This window comes from Manacus candei, unplaced genomic scaffold (genome assembly GCF_025592945.1).
Source record: "Manacus candei isolate 608988 ecotype Guabito, Panama unplaced genomic scaffold, ASM2559294v1 h1tg000045l, whole genome shotgun sequence".
Taxonomy (NCBI): domain Eukaryota; kingdom Metazoa; phylum Chordata; class Aves; order Passeriformes; family Pipridae; genus Manacus; species Manacus candei.
In genome coordinates, this window is record NW_026138093.1 from 1,924,364 (window position 1) to 1,944,275 (window position 19,912).

General features: G+C 53.2%; 1 pseudogene; it reads right to left on the minus strand.

Moving 5' to 3' along the window:
* LOC127474809 (uncharacterized) overlaps positions 1–19,912 on the minus strand; it is a 1,721,191-nt pseudogene that overhangs the window by 407,590 nt on the left and 1,293,689 nt on the right.

Consider the following 19,912-nt stretch of genomic DNA (forward strand, 5'->3'; position numbering starts at 1 on the left):
AGCAGTAACTCACCACAGAGAGTGTGCATTGTTTGCATTCTCTGACCATTGTTTAGGTATTATCAGAGCAGAGCATCCTGCCAGAAATGGCCCCTTGATTCCATGAGGTTCCAAAACCTCTCAGGGTTCCTTTGGTTCCTCGAGCCCCCACAGTGTCACAATGGACCCCTGGTATCATGAGGTTCTGGAGTGTCACAATGGCCCTGATGATTTCATGAGTTTCCACTATCTCTCCAGGATTCCTTTGGTTCCATGAGGCCCTGCAGTGTCACAATGGCTCCTTGATTCCAGGATGTTCCAAAACATCCCAGGGTTCCCTTGGCTCCAAGAGGCTCCCCAGTGTCCCCCCGGCCCCTGGATTCCAGCAGGCCCTGCAGTGTCCCAATGGCCACTGGGTTCCAGGAGCCACAGCGGCTGCCGCCGGCGTCTGTGCCCGGAGCCGCCGCTCCCACGGGGCTGCCGCACTCACCGCCGGGGTTGCCGCTCGCGCAGCCGCCGCTCTGCCCCGGCTGCACCGGGACCCGGCACCGCCTCGGGCCTGCGCTGCCGCCTCAGCGGCCACAGGGACACAGCCATGGGGGACCTTTGCTCTGACACTGATGGGGCCTGCCTTTGTTCTGCTTGGGGCTGGGCTTTGGGAAAACTACTGTTCATGTTCATGCTCCACTGGAACAGCTCCTGAATTCCAAAGGTTTCCTAATCCAGGGGAGGGGTTTCTATGGCATCGGAGGTGCCGCCCCTCGGGACACATTGTCAATAAACCATCCAGCTGACTGGGATGGGTGTAAGAGCTGGGGAACACAGGATAATCAGTCATCCCCTGAAAATCTTGGAACATTCCCTACCTGACCTGTAACCCAAATGGAACAGTTTGGATCCAGTTCCCAAATAGTTTGGAAACTCCAGTCATTCCTGACACCAGGATGGAAATTCAGCAGATCACTAAAGCCAGTCCCCTTGGGAGCCCACACCCAGCGGGGCTGAGGGAGGCCCTGGCAGCTCCCCAGCACCTCCCTCTCAGTGGGACACCTCTGGCAGCCTCTCCCAGCTCGGGAACCCTCCAGTTTGCAACACTCCAAAGACCCTCACTGATGCCCAGGACAATTCTGATCCCCCTCCACAAACACTCCTCCAGCTGTGACCATTGTCTGTTGGGAAACACAAAGGGATTTGGGGGAGTGTTTCCCTGACAAGAAGGAGAATTTGGGAGAGGGACCTTTGCGCACTCAGCTCTTGATGTGTCCACACATCTCTGCCTGGGTGTGGGTGTGAATTGACTGTGGGGTGAATGTTGTTCTTGTGAATCTATAATTCAGCCACTGTGGAAATTTTAGCAAATTATATTGAATCACTTGAAAACTGTTAAATTGTCCAAAAATTAAATGCTACTAATGTCTTTTGCCCCCTTATCTTTGGATCCAAATCCTTTGTGCCCTGACCCTCTTGCATCCCAAGGCTCTGTGTAAATCATTCCCTTTCATCAAAAAATATGTATTTTTTGTGACTTTCCCTTTAAAATATTCCTCCTTAACTAAACTACAAAACAATTCTAATTAGTTGTTGATGTCTTGAAGACTTGAAGAGAATTAAAGAAAGAAAATTAATTTGTTTTTCAATGTTTTAATGGGTCCCACAGTGTGTTTGGAGCTGCATCAACTGTCAGTCCAAAATGGATCATGTCAGAACTGGTAAGATTGGGGGGTGAGGAGCAAGAATGATCATCCAGGGTCAGTGTGGATCTCCTGAGGAGACATTCAGCATCAAGATCACTTGGAGAACACCTCTATCACCTCTCCTCTGAACTACAAAATTACCCATCATTGAATTAAAAAAAAAATAGAAACCATGAAGACTTGTTTTGAAATTGCCTTGAAGACAATTAAAGGAAGACAAAGAGATCCTGAGGGATTTCTGCATTTTAATGAGCCCCACGGTGTGTTTGCAGCCCAGCCCATGATCCTGAGGTACTGAGAGAAGATTGAAGCAGCTGCTGAAGAAGTCAGAAGCCAAACTCCAAGTTCCTTGAAGCATTGCTGGGCCCCACTGAGGGCAGGCACTGCCAAAGCCTCCCCAGGGACTCCTTGGAGCAGCTCCTTGGAGGCCAGGAGTGCAGGCAGACAAAGGCTCTGGGCAGGCCCCTGCAATGCTGAGCAAAGCCTGCCTTGGTTTTGTGGAGCACAAAGGCCAAGGCCTGAGCCCCAGGCCCTGGCCCAGCAGATCCTGTCCCTCCCGGCTGGCTCAGGGCTGTTTGGGGGGCACTGGGATGGGAGGGGGAGGAACAACAAAGGACAAAACTGGGCAACCCCTGCCAGGCTCCTGAGGGAGGGGCGAGGCAGAAACCAAGTGCAGAACCTGCCAGGCAAGTTGCTTGTGGTGGCCTGAGTGGCAGAGGCAGCTGCCAGAGGCAAGGGGACAAAGGCCTGGGTGCCTTTGGGCCTTGCAGCCCTGCCAGAGCCCTTGGCCATCTCTCCTGCAGGCTGTCCTGCCCTGGCCCTGCTGCTGCTCTGGCCTTGCAGGCTGCACACACCCCTCCTGCTTTCCCACCCCCTCCCAGCAGCATTTCTAGACCCTCCCTGATGTCTCTGCACCAACTCTGGCTGTTCCCTGGCACACAAAGCCATGGGCTGATCCTGACTCCCTCTGGGTGACCTCTTGCACGACAAGGGTTCCCACTGAGTGATATTTCATTTTCCTCACCTTCAGTCTGAACCTTCAGTGCTACTCTTTGTGGAGATTTCATTCTATTTCCAATGTGGAGAAAAGCTCCATCCTGTCAGGTCTCCTCTAGACCCTCTCCAGTTCTTCCTCATTCCTCCACAATGGGGAACCTCACAGACAGACAGACCAGTCCAGATGTGGTGACCCCAGGGCTGAGTCCAGGGGGGTGACAACTCCCTTGTCTGGGTGCCCACACACCCCCTAAGGCAGCTCCATGTGCAGTTCGCCTTAAATCAAGGGGCCATTCTGATTCTTTGTAACGTCACGGAATCAAGTGGCACCGTGACACTGCAGGGCCTCATGGAACCAAAGGAATGCAGGGACACTGTGGAATCTCATGGAACCAAGGACCACTGTGACATGTGGGGTCTCTTTGGAACAAAAGGAACCCTGAGACATCTCAGAACCTCCTGGAACCAAGGGCCCACTGTGCCTGCCCAGAACTCCATGGAATCAAGCAGAGCCGCTGCCTCCCCCCCGCCGCCGCACGGACCGGAGTCGCCGGCTCTGCCCCGCTTGGACATCTCTGGAGTCAGCGTGTTCTTGGGCAGCACAACTGATCTCAGACCAGAGAGTTTCCCACATCTTGCTTTGCTCCCTCTTTCCCTTGGTTTAATTTTTGTTCTTTGTTCATTTAGGAAGAAAAGGGGGAAGGGAGGCACGTGTTGATCCCTGGTTTTATCTGTTTACAAAAGGGAGTTGGGTCAGGGGGGAGAGAGGAGGCAATTCTCTCTCTGTTGTAACTTTGAACTGTTTTGTTGGTATTGCTGGGTTTGCTGCTATATTTCTTGTCAGTAAACTCTTATTTTCTCACTTATAGCTCCTTATATTTTGTCTCCTTGTACTGGTGAGGAATAAAAGAGGAGTGAATTCATTTTATTGCAGTTCCCGCCCCAATATGTGTCTTTAAACCAGGACAGGTTGCTCAAGGGCTCCCTGAAATTTGGCATCATCCACAAAGGACTCAAAAATCCATTTTGTCCCATTATATAGAGAGATCTTCTGCATTGGTGGTCAAGGGCTGGTCACTGAGGGATTTCATTCAGAAGTTGCTACCAAGAGGACTTTGTACCATGGATTTTATTTGACACTCTTCATTCAGCCAACTTCCCACCCACCACATCTTCCACTTCTTCAGTCCAGCTCTCACCAATTTGTCCATAAGGAGACCACAGGAGACCATGTCAAGGGCCTTGATAAAGTCTGGGCACAAAACATCCCCTTCTATTCCCTCCCACAGGGGTTCTGCAATCCCTCCCTTATCCTTCCCATGCCTGGCAATGGCTGCAGGAGGACTTGCCCTATCCCCTTCTCTGCTGAGCCTGAGCAGTCTGGAACTCTCCCAACCCTCCTTGCTGCCCTGTTTGCAGACTGGTTCCATGACTGCCTTTGCCAAGGCCCCAGGAAGCTCTGGGATGGCTCTGGCTTTTCCAAGGGTTTGGGAGAGGTCTCCCAGTGACACTGCCCAGCCTTCTCAATAGCCCTGACACCAAAACCTTTTCAATATCCCACAGTTCCAGAGGAGTGCCCAGGACACAACAAAGGTTGTCCTGGTGGTTCTGGACAATTAGAAGGGATTTCTTCCTAGAGGTCAACCCCTCCAATTGGATTTGAGTGCAGCTGAAAGGTTTTCTCAGCATTTTCCCTGGTGCCTCCCTGCCCTGAAGGTTTCTGGCCCTCAGGCTGGAGCTGAGGGGGTTGGGCAGGTGCCTGAGGAGGGGGTAGAACAAGGGCTGTGTCCAACTGTGCCAGGAGGGCTGTGCTGGGCAAGGATGAGGAGGCTGCAGAAAACAGTGGCACTGGGGAGATGAGAGGAGGAGCTGGAGAGACCTTGTGCCTGCCCACGCTGGGCAGGAGCTGCCCCAGGATGGCAGCTCTGAAGCACTCCAAGGATGTCCCTGTGAACAGGAGGGGAAGACTGGATCTGAAAATGGAACCTGGAAAGCAGAGAGCAGGAGTGTCATGGTGACACTGCAGGAGAGTTCCAGCCCTGGAGCCAGGTCACAGCAGAAGTGACCCAGTAGATGCCTGGTCCTCAGAAGATGTCACAGCACCTTGGAGATGCTGTAAGGGAGCCCAACTCTGCTTCACAAGTTCCCAGGGCCTGTCCCTGCCTGTGCTCCAAGGGTTTCCAACCCACAGGACTGTGCTCAGAGAGCACTCAGGTCTTACAGCGAGAAAGGGGCTCAGGAGGACAGTGTGGAAGTGGCAAGAGAGCAGCTCTGCAAAGACCAAGCCCTGCTGCTCCCTGGCAGTGCTGCTGGGCTGGGATAAATGTCCCCTTCCCGTTTGCAAACACACCCTGTCCTGCAGTGTGCTGTCCTTTAGGAACATCTAAGAAGAAGGGTCTTGGACAAAGAAGGCACTGTAGGGTCCTTTATTTTGTTTAAAGACTCAGAGAGAACAATTCATCATGTATACAGTCTCAGTGTCAAAATCAAAAGGTGGACACTAATTTAGAGGGCAGATCAATAATAATATTTAATTGCACAGAAAATTATTGAAAGAAGAACACAGTGACCTCCACAGAAACCTGAGCAGGAAGGCTGGGCCATTAAGGAGTCCCATTCTGAATGCTACATAGCAGAAACCCGGCACTTTATTGCTCCAGAAAAGCATCCAGTCATCATTTTTCTCAGGGCATCCTTGAGCTCCTGGTTCCTCAGGCTGTAGATGAGGGGGTTCAGTGCTGGAGGCACCACCGAGTACAGAACTGATACAATCAGATTCAGGGATGGGGAGGAGATGGAGGGAGGTTTCAGGTGGGCAAATATGCCAGTGCTGGCAAACAGGGAGACCACAGCCAGGTGAGGGAGGCATGTGGAAAAGGCTTTGTGCTGTCCCTGCTGAGAGGGGATCCTCAGCACAGCCCTGAAGATCTGCACATAGGAGAAAACAATGAAAATGAAACAACCAAATCCTAAACAGGCACTAACCACCATGAGCCCAATTTCCCTGAGGTAGCCTGAGTGTGAGCAGGAGAGCTTGAGGATGTGTGGGAGTTCACAGAAGAACTGGCCCAGGGCATTGCCCTGGCACAGGGGCAGGGAAAATGTATTGGCTGTGTGCAGCAGAGAATAGAGAAAGGCAGTGGCCCAGGCAGCTGCTGCCATGTGGGCACAAGCTCTGCTGCCCAGGAGGGTCCCGTAGTGCAGGGGTTTGCAGATGGCAACGTAGCGGTCGTAGCACATGATGGTGAGGAGGGAAAACTCTGCTGACATGAAGAAATAAAAGAAAAAGAGCTGAGCAGCACATCCCATGTAGGAGATGGTTGTGGTGTCCCAGAGGGAATTGTGCATGGCTTTGGGGACAGTGGTGCAGATGCAGCCCAGGTCTGTGAGGGAGAGGTTGAGCAGGAAGAAGCCCATGGGGGTGTGCAGGTGGTGGTCACAGGCTACGGCGCTGAGGATGAGGCCATTGGCCAGGAGGGCAGCCAGGGAGATGGCCAGGAAGAACCAGAAGTGCAGGAGCTGCAGCTCTCGCCTGTCTGCAAATGCCAGGAGGAGGAACTGGGCCATGGAACTGCTGTTGGACATTTGCTGCCTCTAAACATGTGACACTGTTCAAATAGGAAATAACAGTGAACATTCTGAGAAAAATCAAAGCTGTTTTCCAACATCCCTCTCACAACTCCATTGGTTTTCCTCTTCCAGGAGTCTCTCCTTCAGCTCTATGGTTGGAGCCCTGCTTCAGGCTCACTACATCTTCCATGAGGAGCAGACCCTCTGCCATTCCCATTTTGTTCTGAAAAGCCACCAGACACTGTTGAGAGCAGAGGGATCCATCCCACACTATTCAAGGTCTCAACCTGTCTCAAGGGCTCAGCACCCCACTTGGAGCCAAGGACACCCGTGGCTCATCTCCCCAACCAAACAGCATCTCCTGGCATGGGCACAGCATCTCTGCCCCTCTCCACTGGGGCTTTCAGAGAACACAGCTGTGCTGGGAGGATGATTTGCATTCTCCAGGGCAGCTCCCAGCTTGGAAGGACACCTCAGAAAAGAGCCAAGTGTCCTAATGATGGGGTCTGATTGAAGGAAAAAGAGCTCCTTACCCAGGCCCACAGACTTCACTGCCCACACCCCACAGGGCAGAGGACAAGTGGAATGTCTCATTCCCAGGGACACTCCTGCCATAGGGGAATCCCAGGATCAGTGTTGGACTGTGTAGCTTGAACTCCCCTCCCAGTGAGTCTGACTGAGAGAAGGAGGGAACAACCTCAGGACCAGGGGCAAGCTGAGAACCAAGGAAATGCACAGGGAGGGTCCAGCTGGGAGAGGCCAGAGCAGAGCCCACTGGGCACTCAGGGCAGCGTCACCCTGAGCCAACTGGGCCACCTCCCAGACACCAACAGTGCCAGCAAGTTGTTCTCAGCCCTGGGCAGCTCCTCAGAGTTCCCTCTGGAACTCAAACCACCAGGCATGTGTCTTGAGAGCTTGAGAGAAATCCCTCCTTGGACCTTGCCCTTGAAGGAAAATATCACCCTGGAAAATATCCTGGGGTGCTCTGGTTCTGTGAGCAGCCCTGCCCCATGAAACTCTCACTGGATAGCAGAAGAAACCTGCCCTGCCCTGGCAGGCTTTGCTCTTTCCACCCCCAGACTCTGCCCAGCCCTGAGGGAGCTCCCCAGCCCGGCTGAGAGCTGCCCCTGGCAGTGGCAGAGCTCCTGCCCCGGCACAGCCCTGGGCTGCAGGACCCTGCTCTGCAGGACAGCTTGGGGCAGCCTGGGTGGCACAGCCCGGCTTCACAACCCCTCATCCATCCCTGGGAGAAGGGAACCCTGCTGGGATGTGCCTGGGATGGTGCAGCAGGGAGTGGGATGTGCCAGCATTAGGAGATCTTTGCACCAACTGCAGACACATTGCCCTTCATGCTGACTCACCGTGAGGGAGCCTGGAAAGATTCCTCCTCCAGTGGATCTTCCTCTCGACTTCCCTCCCAGCCCAGGCTGTGTGTAACCTCTCTCTGCCTTGCTTTTGTGCCCTGGGTGCTGCAGGCAGTGCCCTCAGCCCTGCTGGGCTGTGCAGAGGAGCTGCTCACCAGCAGAGGTGTCTCTTTGAAGCTCTTCTGGGTTGCCAGGAGCTCCCTGTGTGCCAGGAGCCCGGCCCAGCTCAGCAGCACAGCAACAGCCCCAGGCATTTCATGACCCTCAGGGGGATTGGTGTTGTTTACATGAGACTCAGTCCCTGAGAGGAAGTTCAAACAAGTTCTCAAGGAGTCAAAATGAGATTGAAATACTGAAGTTTGTTGTACTGTTAATGGGTCCCACTGAGGGACATGACTGTGAGAATGTGTCCCCAGATTCCAGTTAGAGCAGAAAACTGCAGACAGTGATGACAAGGATGGACAAGCAAGGGAAAGGTGGCTCTGATGCTGAATAAACCTTGACTTGTTTCCTTAATCCAAAGGGTCAAGCCCTGACCCTCAGCCCCTGGGAAGGCAGATGCTATCCCTGCCTCATTCCTCAGATGTTTTCAGATGAACACATGGTGCTCATAGTCTAAGGAAATCACAGTGATACATTTTACCAAGGTCTGTAGTGGTAGAACACATGACAATGTCTTTGAACTGAAAGACTGGAGTCTTATATTTATAATAGGAAGAAATATTTAACAATGAGTGTGGCAAGAACTGTAGCAAGTTTCTAGAAAACTGGATGTCCCATCCTTGGATTTGTCCAAGGTCAGGGACTGTGAGTAACCTGAACTAGTGGAAGATGTCACTGTCCATGTCGAGCATCTTGGACAAGATGACCTTTTATCTCCCTTCCAACCCAAACCATTCTGGAATTCTTTCAGTCCCAAACTCCTTCTCCAAAGAATTTCCATATCTAGGACATGAATTGCCATGTTTTTGGAGAAACCCTTCTAAGCCCAAAAAGTAAAAAAACATAATTGAAAGACACTTCCAAAATATCTGTGTGAAGGCTTCACAGGTGGGTCAATGGCAGAGCCTCCCAGGATGACCTCAAAATGTGGGTGGGATTTTTGTGCTCAGGGTCTGAGACTTATGATGGGCAACAAGAAAGAACATTTGGGGACTGAGGAAGACTTGTCATGGGATGTCTAGGAAAAAACCAAAGGAAAGGAGAGGGTGGGATCACAGAGGGATTTGGAGGAACAAACATGAGAAAACAGAAGGAAAAGGGAATGAAAAAGCTGGTCATGGTAAACAGGAGGCTGGTCAGGACACTTCCTAGGTCATGCCCTGACACTGATCCGCACAGTCTGTACTGTTTTCCTAGTAACTCCACTGCCAAGAAGTTTCTCTGTCCGGGGACCTCTCTGCTCCTGGCACAGATTGTGGCCCAAGTTGCAGCCACTGCAGCAGGAGCCACAAATAGTCAGGTCTTGTGTTCTTTGGGGGGCCAGACTCTGCCCAGACTGGTTTGTGTGTGTGTGTTGGAAGCACAAAAGAGTGAAGCAAATGCAAAGTTAAACACCCAATGTAGCCTGACTTTGTCCCTAAGTGGGGGATGAGAATTCACACAACATGTGCAGGGACAGATGGAGGGGTTTGTCCCCCTGGCCCTGCCCAGAAGGGACACCTTTCAGGAAGGGTTGTGGCCTTGGCTGTGCTGAGGGTTGCCCCGGGCAATGCAGCTTGGGATTGCAGTGGCACTGTCAGGGCTCTGCAGAGCTCCTGGCAGTTCATGCATTTGTCCCCAGCAATGCCAGAGACCTGCAGGGGTTGCAGTCAATCACTTGTGCTCTCTGTGCCCCCGACTGGCTCTGCTGAATGGGAGCAGGCCTGGAGTTCCCAGACTGTTCCTGCATCCAGGGTCGGGCCTGCAGTGACATTTGTGCAGCATTCAATTGGTGCAGTGGCAGGATGGCCATGGATCCATTCCTGCAGAAACACAATGGGGCTCCATCCCAGGCAGGGATAGAATGGGCCCACAAATGTTGGAAGGTTAAGAACCAGGGAGTTTTGGCCCTGTGGAATCCCATGGAACCAAAGGAACCCTGGGACATGGCAGAACCTCATGGAATCAAGGGGACATTGTTCCCCTGCAGCACCTCATGGAACCAAAGGGAGTCTGGAACGTGGCAGGGCCTGATGGAAACAAAGGAACCTCCAGGGAACAAAGGGACCCTGGGACACTGCCAAAACTGAGGGAGACAAGGGAGCCCCAGGACACTGTGGAATCTCCTGGAATCCAGGGGCCATTGGAATCCACTGGGGCCTCCTGGAACCAAAGGGAACATGGGACACTGCGGAACCTCATGGAATCAAAAGGACCCCAGGACTTTGTGGAACATCAGGGAATCGAGAGGCCAGTGTGACATCACAGAATCTTTTGGAACCAAAGGGAACCAATGGGACACTGTGGAATCTCATGGAATCAAGGGTCCATTGTGACACTGGGGAACCTCACAGAATCCAGGGGCCATTCTGATTCTGCAAGGCCTTCTGGAGTCAAAGTGAACATTGTGGCACTGGGGAACTTCATAGAATCAAGGGTCCATTGTGACACTGTGGAACCTCATGGAATCGAGGGTCCATTGTGACAGTGGGGAAAATGACAGACTCATTGGGCCATTGTCACACTGCAGGGCTTTTTGGAGCCCAACAACGCTGGGAAACAGTGCAACCTCTTGGAATCAAGGAGTCGTTGTTGCACTGTGGAGCCTCAGGGAATAAAGGATCCAATCTTTGCCTCAGATTTTGTTAACAAATTAAATGTAAGGAATTACAGAAGTGGGATTGAACCACTTTTGTCCCACAGGTTTTAATGACTAGCAAAATGAGAATATTTCTATAAAATGAATCATTTATTCTTACTAATGATCAGACAAAAGATCTTAATAGTATAATTACTAGTAGTACAGAATAAGATAGGATAGTGTACTATACTGAAGCAATTATTGAAACAATTCTATGAAAGCTAGCCAAAAGAAATAATTATTAAGTAGAGATCTGATGTAACTCACCCAGACCAACGGTCATGAGGAGATTTCTTTTGCTCAGCCTTGAGGAGTGTCCTTGGAGAGCGTCCCCACCCAAGGCAGGAATCTCCACACATCTACCCCAAGAAGGGCTGTGTCAGAAGAACCTGCCTGGATGAAAGGGGAATGGACTTCTCTAGTAGGAAGTGATTGACTGCTCCTCACAAATGTGCTACCATCAAAGAGGCCAAGAGGGTAAAGCCCCTGTGGGGTGGGGGATGATGGTTGAAATAGAGATGTGGGCAGGCCTGGCAGATTGATCCCAGCACACTCCCCAAACCCACCAAGGCAAGCTCTACGTGCTGACAATGGGGGACACAACCCCTGGATGGCAGGAGACACACCCTGTGCCTCCCAGCACTGCCCAGAACACCATCCTGGGCCTGGAAAAGCAAGTCCTGTGGAGACACGGCCCTCCAGAAACACTGGAGTTGGACAGCAGGACTCTTTTCCAAAACAACCTTGTGCACACCTGGACCAGAGAGCTCGGCGTGGAGTGGATGGATCATATTCCCTGTCAGGCACCAGCCTCTGGGAAAGCTGAATGGTAGAGTGGACTGTTCAAAACCACCTTGAAAGCAATGGGCAGTGGGACCTTCAAACCTTGGGATGTGCATTTAGCAAAAGCCACCTAGTTAGTTAATCCTGTAAGCTCAAGAGATAAAACTCCAGGTCAATTCAGTGTCTAAGATCAGCTCAAAAGAGCAGGTCCTTTAATCAGGCCCACAGGCCCAGGGGAACACACACGACGCGCCCTCCCAGGCAATGGTTCTACAGTTTTAGAAGATGGTCTGTCCAATGCCAGAACTCTCCACCCCCCAGTTCTGCCCAGTTCTGCCCCCGACACGCCCCTTGGAGAATTGGGTTTGGGGTCTTTGGGACCCCTTCTTCCTCATCTTTATCTTCTTCACAGCATGTACAGTCCTTGGAGCACCTCCAAAGTTCTGGGCTTGAAGGTTGCTTTGTCTCTTGTGGGATCTTGTTGTCCAGGCCTAGGGTGTGATGTTGTTCAATAGAGGTGTTTTTCTACAATTCTACCTTGCAAAGAAGTCTAAACAGGCTAAATGAATTTAGAAAGTTTGATATCAAATGGGGTAATAAGGTCAGGTCTGTGTAAACTACTATGCTAAAGGGTGGCATAAAATACAGCTGCAGGACTTTTGCATTAGACCTCTGATGGCCCATCAAAGCCCATCCCCCCTCTGCCAATCCTGAAAGGCAGGAAAAACCCTTTTCCCAGGCCCCTCACAGGAACTCTGCGCAGGCCCAGGAGATGTTGGGGGTTTGTGGCATGACCTGTGACACCATCCATGGATATAATAACTCATAACTTCTTGGAGTGTGGGGGTTTCCCTCCCCCACCTCCAATGGATCAAGGCCACCACTTCAACTGGTAGACATTGGAGCTGCAACTCCCAAATTCCATCTCTGGAGCCCGTGGGCGGTGACTATAGACATCTTTCCACTCTCAGCTTTGCTTTCCTTTACTCTCCCTTACCCTTATCCTGTCTTTCTTTCTTTTCCTTATGCATTTTCCCTAAATGGTTCTCTTTCTGCCATATTGCTGTAGATGAGAGATAGAGATGATAACACCCAAAATGGCAACATACCTGTTTACCTTTGAAACAAAATTGTTCTAAAATAAACCCTACTTATATGTTTTCAAACACCAATTATTCGGTATCATTTCACTCTAATCCAGCCCAAGGGATTTATTAATAAGAACCTGGGTTACCCCCCCCTTTCTGGGGTGGGTAGTAACAGACCCCTTGTAGCAGGATGTTCTACCTGGAAAAGAATCTGATGGGAGAATGCAAGCACTGCAAACTCTCTGTGGGGAGTTACTGCTGGTGCCAAGGGGTTGGTTTAGTGTTGAATTGTGCCAAACCCAGCCTGGTTCCCCAGCCTTCCAACACACATCCTGCTTTTGGAAGCAGAGTTTGACAGATCAGCTGCTCACTGGCCTGGGAATATGTGAGTGGTGATCCATCACTGGATAAGCATAAAAGCCCAGGGCCAACTTTCCTAGAGGAGATTCTTCCACAGACTTTGTTGAAGTGTGTGCAGCTTCTGCTGTGAAGCAGGGACGCCTTTTGATGGTCACTGCCCAGGGGGTAAAAGAAAGAGAGAGCTCTGCCTTGATTTATTTCTCTCAGACCCCGCCGGGCCCTCCCCGCTTCCTGCCGGGATCGGACACCGCCGGCGGCCCCGGCCCTGCCGGGCTCCATCAGCCTGAGCAATTGCTGCCAAGGAGGGGCCGGGGGCTTCCTCTTGGCCTTCGTCTCCCTGGCGCTGGGGCTCGGCTTCTACCTGCGCCAGAAGGTGAGGGGGGTCCCAGGGGGTCGTGTGTCCCCCCAGAGCGTCTGTGCCCCCCCGGGGACCCCCCACCCCGCTGTCACCCCCTTTTCTCTCCCCACAGAGCTCCTGAGCCGGCGGCGGCCGCAGCCCCTCCCCGGGGCCTCGGGCCCAGCCTGGACCCCTCCTGTCCCCGTGAGGATTTTGGGGGGTCGTGTGTCCCCCCCTCCCCTGCTGCCACTCCTGATCCCAGGAAAGCTTCCCAGTTCTCCCCAGTCCCGGTTATTGGGGGGCAGTGGGGGAGGGGGGGTGGATAACGAGGGGTGGAGCCGAGTTTGGGGGGGGCAGAACTGGCTTCGGGATGGATCGGGAATAGGGACTCCCCTGTCTCCCCCCGTGTAAACCCACTCTGGGGGGGCTTTGGGAGTGTACCTGCCCCTCAGTAGGCACCCAGCTCATCCCAAAAGGTGCTGGGAACCCCTCAAAACCTTCTTAGAGATCCCCGAGGACCCCCAAACACACTCAAAGCCCACCCAGGATCCCACCCAACCCCTTTTCTGGGGGGACTTCTCTGAGCACTGGTGGTGCTGGGAGCCTCCCCAGCTGCTTTGGGCGAAGAGCTCTTAGGTGAGCTGGGGGTGGTAAGGGGGAGGTCGGTGGGAAAAGGGGGGGTTAGAGGGGATAAAGGGGTAGTGGGACCCCAAACTGAGTGGGAGGGGAGTGAGACCCCCCAAAAGTGGAGGGGGGGACCATTGAGAATGATGGGAAATAAGTGGGAAAGGTCAGGAGAGTGGGGAAAGAGGAGGGTGGGACCCCCAAACTGAGCATGAGAGGGCTGGGGAGTGGGGAGATGATGTGGAAGGGGTGAGAGAGGAGGGAAAAATGGGGATTGGGACCCCCAGAGTGATCCTAATTGGGGCTGGGGATTGAGTGGACTATGAAAAAGTGGGAGGAACAGGGAGAAGGGTAAAAGAGCAGGGGTAGTGTGGTGGGATAAACGGTCCCATGGGAGCCTTTGGGCACAGGAGGGCTGGGAAAGGGGAGTGGCCCCTCTGAGCTCCCAACTTCCTGTGGGGTGCTGGGGGCTGCTGGATCCAATCTCAACCTTGGATCATGCCAACAGTTTCAGTTTAGAGGAATTACAGAAGTGTGACTGAATCACTTTGGTCCCCTAGGTTTTATTGATGGCAAATCAGATCTATTGATAAAAAGGAATTTATTTAGGGATACAAATGATCAGACAAAAGATCTTCATCAGAATTACTTAGTGCACAATATATACACTAAAACTAACAGGAGTACAGGATAAGATAGGACAGTGCTCTACACTAAAGCAATTGTTGAAGCAATTCTACTCAAGCTGGCACAAAACGAGAAATTCTTAATTAGAGAGGGATGGAACTCCCCCAGACCAACGCTGGTGGGGAGATCTCTGCTCTCAACCTCCAGCAGTGACCCTGGGGGGGGGCCCAGCCAAGACAGGAATCTCCACACACCCCCCAAGAAGGGTTCTGTTGTCAGAACCTGCCCCTGGGAAAGGGGACTGGTCCTTTGTGGTCAAAAGGGATGGACTGACAGTCACTGGACTCCAGGGGTTGCCTCAACATCAGGGGCTTCATTCGGGGTGGAAGCAGCGGCTGAAGCTCTTCCTGCAGTCGGGGCACTGGTGGGGCTTCTCTTACTGGTGGGTCCGTTGGTGTTTGGTCAAGTGAGAGCTCTGAGTGAAGCTCTTCCCACACTCCCCACACTTGTAGGGCCTCTCCCCGGTGTGGATGCGCCGATGGGTGATGAGGGTGGAGTTGTGCTTGAAGCCCTTCCCGCAGTCGGTGCAGCGGAAGGGCCTCTCATCCGTGTGCGTCCGCTCATGCCTGACGAGATTCCCGCTGGTCTGAAACCTCTTCCCACATTCCCCACACGTGTAAAGCCGTTCCCCAGTGTGGATGAGTTGGTGCTTGCGAAGGGTGGAGCTGTCACTGAAGCTCTTTCCACATTCCCAACACATGTAAGGACGTTCCCCAGTGTGGATGTGCTTGTGTTTGCGAAGGGTGGAGCTGTCACTGAAGCTCTTCCCACATTCCCCACACCTGTAAGGACGTTCCCCAGTGTGGATGTGCTGGTGGGTAAGGAGGCTGGTGCTCCACCTAAAGCTCTTCCCACATTCCAAGCACCTGAAGGGTTTCTCCCTGCTGGGAGGCTGCTCAGGGACCACCAGGTCTGAGCTCCCCCTCAACCTCCGGCCGCCTTCCTGGCACAGGCTGGCTCTTTCCTCCTCAGAGCACCCTGGGCTGGCTTTGGAGCCCCTCCTGCGGGGGGATCTCCGGCCCTTTTCCTCCCCGCTGCCTTCCTGCGCCGGGGAGCCCTTCAAAACGGCCTCTCCCACCAGGGTCTCACGGGGGGATTTGTCCTCCGCGCTCTCCATCCTCAGCTCGGGGCCTGGGGCAGGAAGCAAGAAGGACAGGCAGGGGATTTGCCTCCGGCCCACAGGGAAGGCCAAGGACATCCCCCCAACTCCGGCCCCGGCAGGACGGCGGCGCCAGCGGGGTTGTCCTGCAGCCGGGGCCATGCTGGGCTGACAGAGCCAGCACAACACCCGCCCAAAGGGACACTGACTTCCTCCTCACCTGCCTGGGGGGCCCAAGGCATCTTCCTCTTCCTCGCAGCCTCCTCCTCCATCCGCCCAAGCTTTGGGAAGGACAAATCCTGATGGGGGGGAAAACAAGGGCTGAGTGCATTGGCTTGGGGGTTCCTCCTGCCCAAGTCCATCTCTAGAACTCACCGGGCATCCTGTCACCATAAAAACCTCCAAACCATCAAGACTCAGCCCAGAAAACCCCAAATCATCGAGATCAGGCAAAAGCCTATAAGAAATAGTGAGAAGACTCCTGCCCCCCCAAACTGAAAAAAGTTGAGATTCACCTAAAAAATACTCCAAAATATGAAGATTAGCCCAAAAAAATTCTCCTAAGATTTCCCCTTCTCTGGTTTCCCCCCTCTAGGGTTCAGAGAGTCTCCCCTGTCTGGGATGCTGGGGGTTCTACCTAGAGATGCTGGGAGTGTTGGGGGTCTCAAGGGTCCCTTCTCCTCTGATTCTCGCCTTCGGGATGCTGCATTCCCAGAAATTCCCCCTCTCCAGGTTCTCCATTTTGTTGTCCTAGGGGATCCCAGGGGTCCCCACTGTCCAGGCTTCCCCTTCTCCGTGCCCCCCTCTCCAGGCTCTCAGGGCTCTCGAAGCTCCTCCCTATCTCCAGCCTCCCTCGCTCTCCAGGGATCAAGGCATGGGGACACCGAGGCACCCCCACGGCAACCCCGCTCCCGCTCTCCCCACTCCCCTCAGCCCCCCCTCCCACCCCTTTCCCATCAGCCCCCCAAACCCCGGCTCCCCCCAGCTCCCTTTGGGGGTGACCCACCCGCTCTTTTCACTTCTCTCTGTACAAAATTGCTTCCCAATATCCAACCTAAACCTCCCCTGGCACAGCTCCAGACCCAGCCCTCTTGTCCTACTGCTGCTTCCTGGTAGAACAGCCCCACCCTCACCTGGCTCCAACCTCCTGGCAGGGACTTGCAGACAGTCAGGAGGTCTCCCCTGAGCCTCCTCTTCTCCAGCCTCAACACCCCCAGCTCCCTCAGCCTCTCCTCACACCACTTGTGCTCCACTCCCTTCCCCAGCCTCGCTGCTCTTCTCTGCACCTGCTCCAGCCCCTCCAGGGCCTTCCTCAACTCAGGGGCCCAGAGCTGGACACAGCACTCCAGGGGTGGCCTCACCAGCGCTCACTCCAGCCCAACAATCCATTCCCTGCTCCTGCTGACACACTCTTCCTCACACAGGTCCCTGGTTCTGCAGCAGCTGCAGATGCTCAAGGGGCAGCAGGACCATGTCAGGGTCCTGGGGGGGCCTGGGAGGCTTTGGGGTCCGGGAGGGTCTTGGGGGAGCTGGGGAGGGGCTTTTGGGATTGGGGGTACAAACCAACACAGACCAGGACAGACCAGTTCAGACCAGTACTTCCTCACTGCTCCCCAAATCTCTCCTGGAGCTTGACCACCTTGTCCTGGGACACCTGTGCCCCCCCCCAGTGCCCTCCCAGTACAGCCCAGTGCCCCCAGTACAGCCCACTGTGTTCCTGTCCCCCCACCCCCCCCTTGAGTCCAAAGTAAAGGGAGAAGGGAAAAAACCTGCTGGTGGGAGAGCTGTTGCAGTCTGGTCAAAAGTGGTGATTGCAGTCCAGTTGAGGGTGGTGGTCTCAGTCTGGTTGAGAGCGATGAGCTGCAGTCTTCCTCTCCTCTGGATCCCAGGAGTGGTAGAAATGTTCTGAAACTCCAGGTTTATAAATTCTCCAGTTCAGGCAGGAATGGTCAATCCTTCCCTCAGAGCGGGGAATTCCATAAAAGGAATGGTCAATCCTTCCCTCAGAGTGGGGAATTCCATAAAAGGAATGGTCAATCCTTCCCTCAGAGTGGGGAATTCCATAAAAGGGTATGAGGATGCTCAGAGCAGGGAATTCCATAAAAGGGTATGAGGACAGGAACATCCCCCCACAGGCAGGCCCTCCCCCCCCCTTGACAAGAGTTTCTGGGAAATGGCATGGAGGGCCATAGAATACACAGGTTTGGGCTATACCTATCCAGTGATGAATCGGTCCCAGTTGTTCTAACTAGGACACCACTGCTCTAATTCCAAGCCAGAAAAAGCCCAAACCCAGAACTCCAGACTCTTATTTGTCCTCCAATGCCCACCCCAATCCCAAACCTGTATTACCAGTATGAAAAGCCAAGCTTTAATCCTAACCCAGCCTAAAAATCTCTTCCCCTAATTATGAACCAGACACTGCCAGCAGAACAACAAACCTCCCAAAGTTCTGCCTAATCCCCACCCTGAGCTCTAAACCCCAAGCCCTGATCATTAAGCACCCCCACAGCCCTTGGGAGCAGGGCAAGGACCTGGAGGGCCCAGAGCAGGCCCAGGGGGTTGGCAGAGGAATGGGAGGTGACCTGGATCTGCTCAGCTCTGCAGTGACCCCCAGGAGAAGGGCCTGGGCTCTGGCAGGGATGTCCTGTGGCACAGGGGCTCAGGATCCAAGTTCAGAAGGCCAAGTGCACATGGCAACAGCCAGAGCTGGTGCAGAGACATCAGGGAGGGTCTAGAAATGCTGCTGGGAGGGGGTGGGAAAGCAGGAGGGGTGTGTGCAGCCTGCAAGGCCAGAGCAGCAGCAGGGCCAGGGCAGGACAGCCTGCAGGAGAGATGGCCAAGGGCTCTGGCAGGGCTGCAAGGCCCAAAGGCACCCAGGCCATTGTCCCCTTGCCTCTGGCAGCTGCCTCTGCCACTCAGGCCACCACAAGACACTTTCCTGGCAGGTTCTGCACTTGGGTTCTGCCTCGCCCCTCCCTCAGGAGCCTGGCAGGGGTTGCCCAGTTTTGGGCCTTTGTTGTTCCTCCCCCTCCCATCCCAGTGCCCCCCAAACAGCCCTGAGCCAGCCGGGAGGGACAGGATCTGCTGGGCCAGGGCCTGGGGCTCAGGCCTTGGCCTTTGTGCTCCACAAAACCAAGGCAGGCTTTGCTCAGCATTGCAGGGGCCTGCCCAGAGCCTTGGTCTGCCTGCACTCCTGGCCTCCAAGGAGCTGCTCCCAGGAGTCCCTGGGGAGGCTTTGGCAGTGCCTGCCCTCAGTGGGGCCCAGCAATGCTTCAAGGCACTTGCACTTTGGCTTCTGACTTCTTCAGCAGCTGCTTCAATCTTCTCTCAGTACCTCAGGATCATGGGCTGGGCTGCAAACACACCGTGGGGCTCATTAAATTCCAGAAATCCCTCAGGATCTCTTTGTCTTCCTTTAATTGTCTTCAAGGCAATTTCAAAACAAGTCTTCATGGTTTCTATTTTTTTTTAATTCAATGATGGGTAATTTTTTAGTTCAGAGGAGAGGTGATAGAGGTGTTCTCCAAGTGATCTTGATGCTGAATGTCTCCTCAGGAGATCCAGACTGACTCTGTATGATCATTCTTGCTCCTCACCCCCCAATCTTACCAGTTCTGACATGATCCATTTTGGACTGACAGTTGATGCAGCTCCAAACACACTGTGGGACCCATTAAAACATTGAAAAACAAATTAATTTTCTTTCTTTAATTCTCTTCAAGTCTTCAAGACATCAACAACTAATTAGAATTGTTTTGTAGTTTAGTTAAGGAGGAATATTTTAAAGTGAAAGTCACAAAAAATACATATTTTTTGATGAAAGGGAATGATTTACACAGAGCCTTGGGATGCAAGAGGGTCAGGGCACAAAGGATTTGGATCCAAAGATAAGGGGGCAAAAGACATTAGTAGCATTTAATTTTTGAACAATTTAACAGTTTTCAAGTGATTCAATATAATTTGCTAAAATTTCCACAGTGACTGAATTATAGATTCACAAGAACAACATTCACCCCACAGTCAATTCACACCCACACCCAGGCAGAGATGTGTGGACACATCAAGAGCTGGGTGCGCAAAGGTCCCTCTCCCAAATTCTCCTTCTTGTCAGGGAAACACTCCCCCAAATGCCTTTGTGTTTGCCAACAGACAAGGGTCACAGCTGGAGGAGTGTTTGTGGAGGGGGATCAGAATTGTCCTGGGCATCAGCGAGGGTCTTTGGAGTGTTGCAAACTGGAGGGTTCCCGAGCTGGGAGAGGCTGCCAGAGGTGTCCCACTGAGAGGGAGGTGCTGGGGAGCTGCCAGGGCCTCCCTCAACCCCGCTGGCTGTGGGCTCCCAAGGTGACTGGCTTCAGCTATCTGCTGAATTTCCATCCTGGTGTCAGGAATGACTGGAGTTTCCAAACTATTTGGGAACTGGATCCAAACTGTTCCATTTGGGTTACAGGTCAGGTAGGGAATGTTCCAAGATTTTCAGGGGATGACTGATTATCCTGTGTTCCCCAACTGCTCTTACACCCATCCCAGTCAGCTGGATGGTTCATTG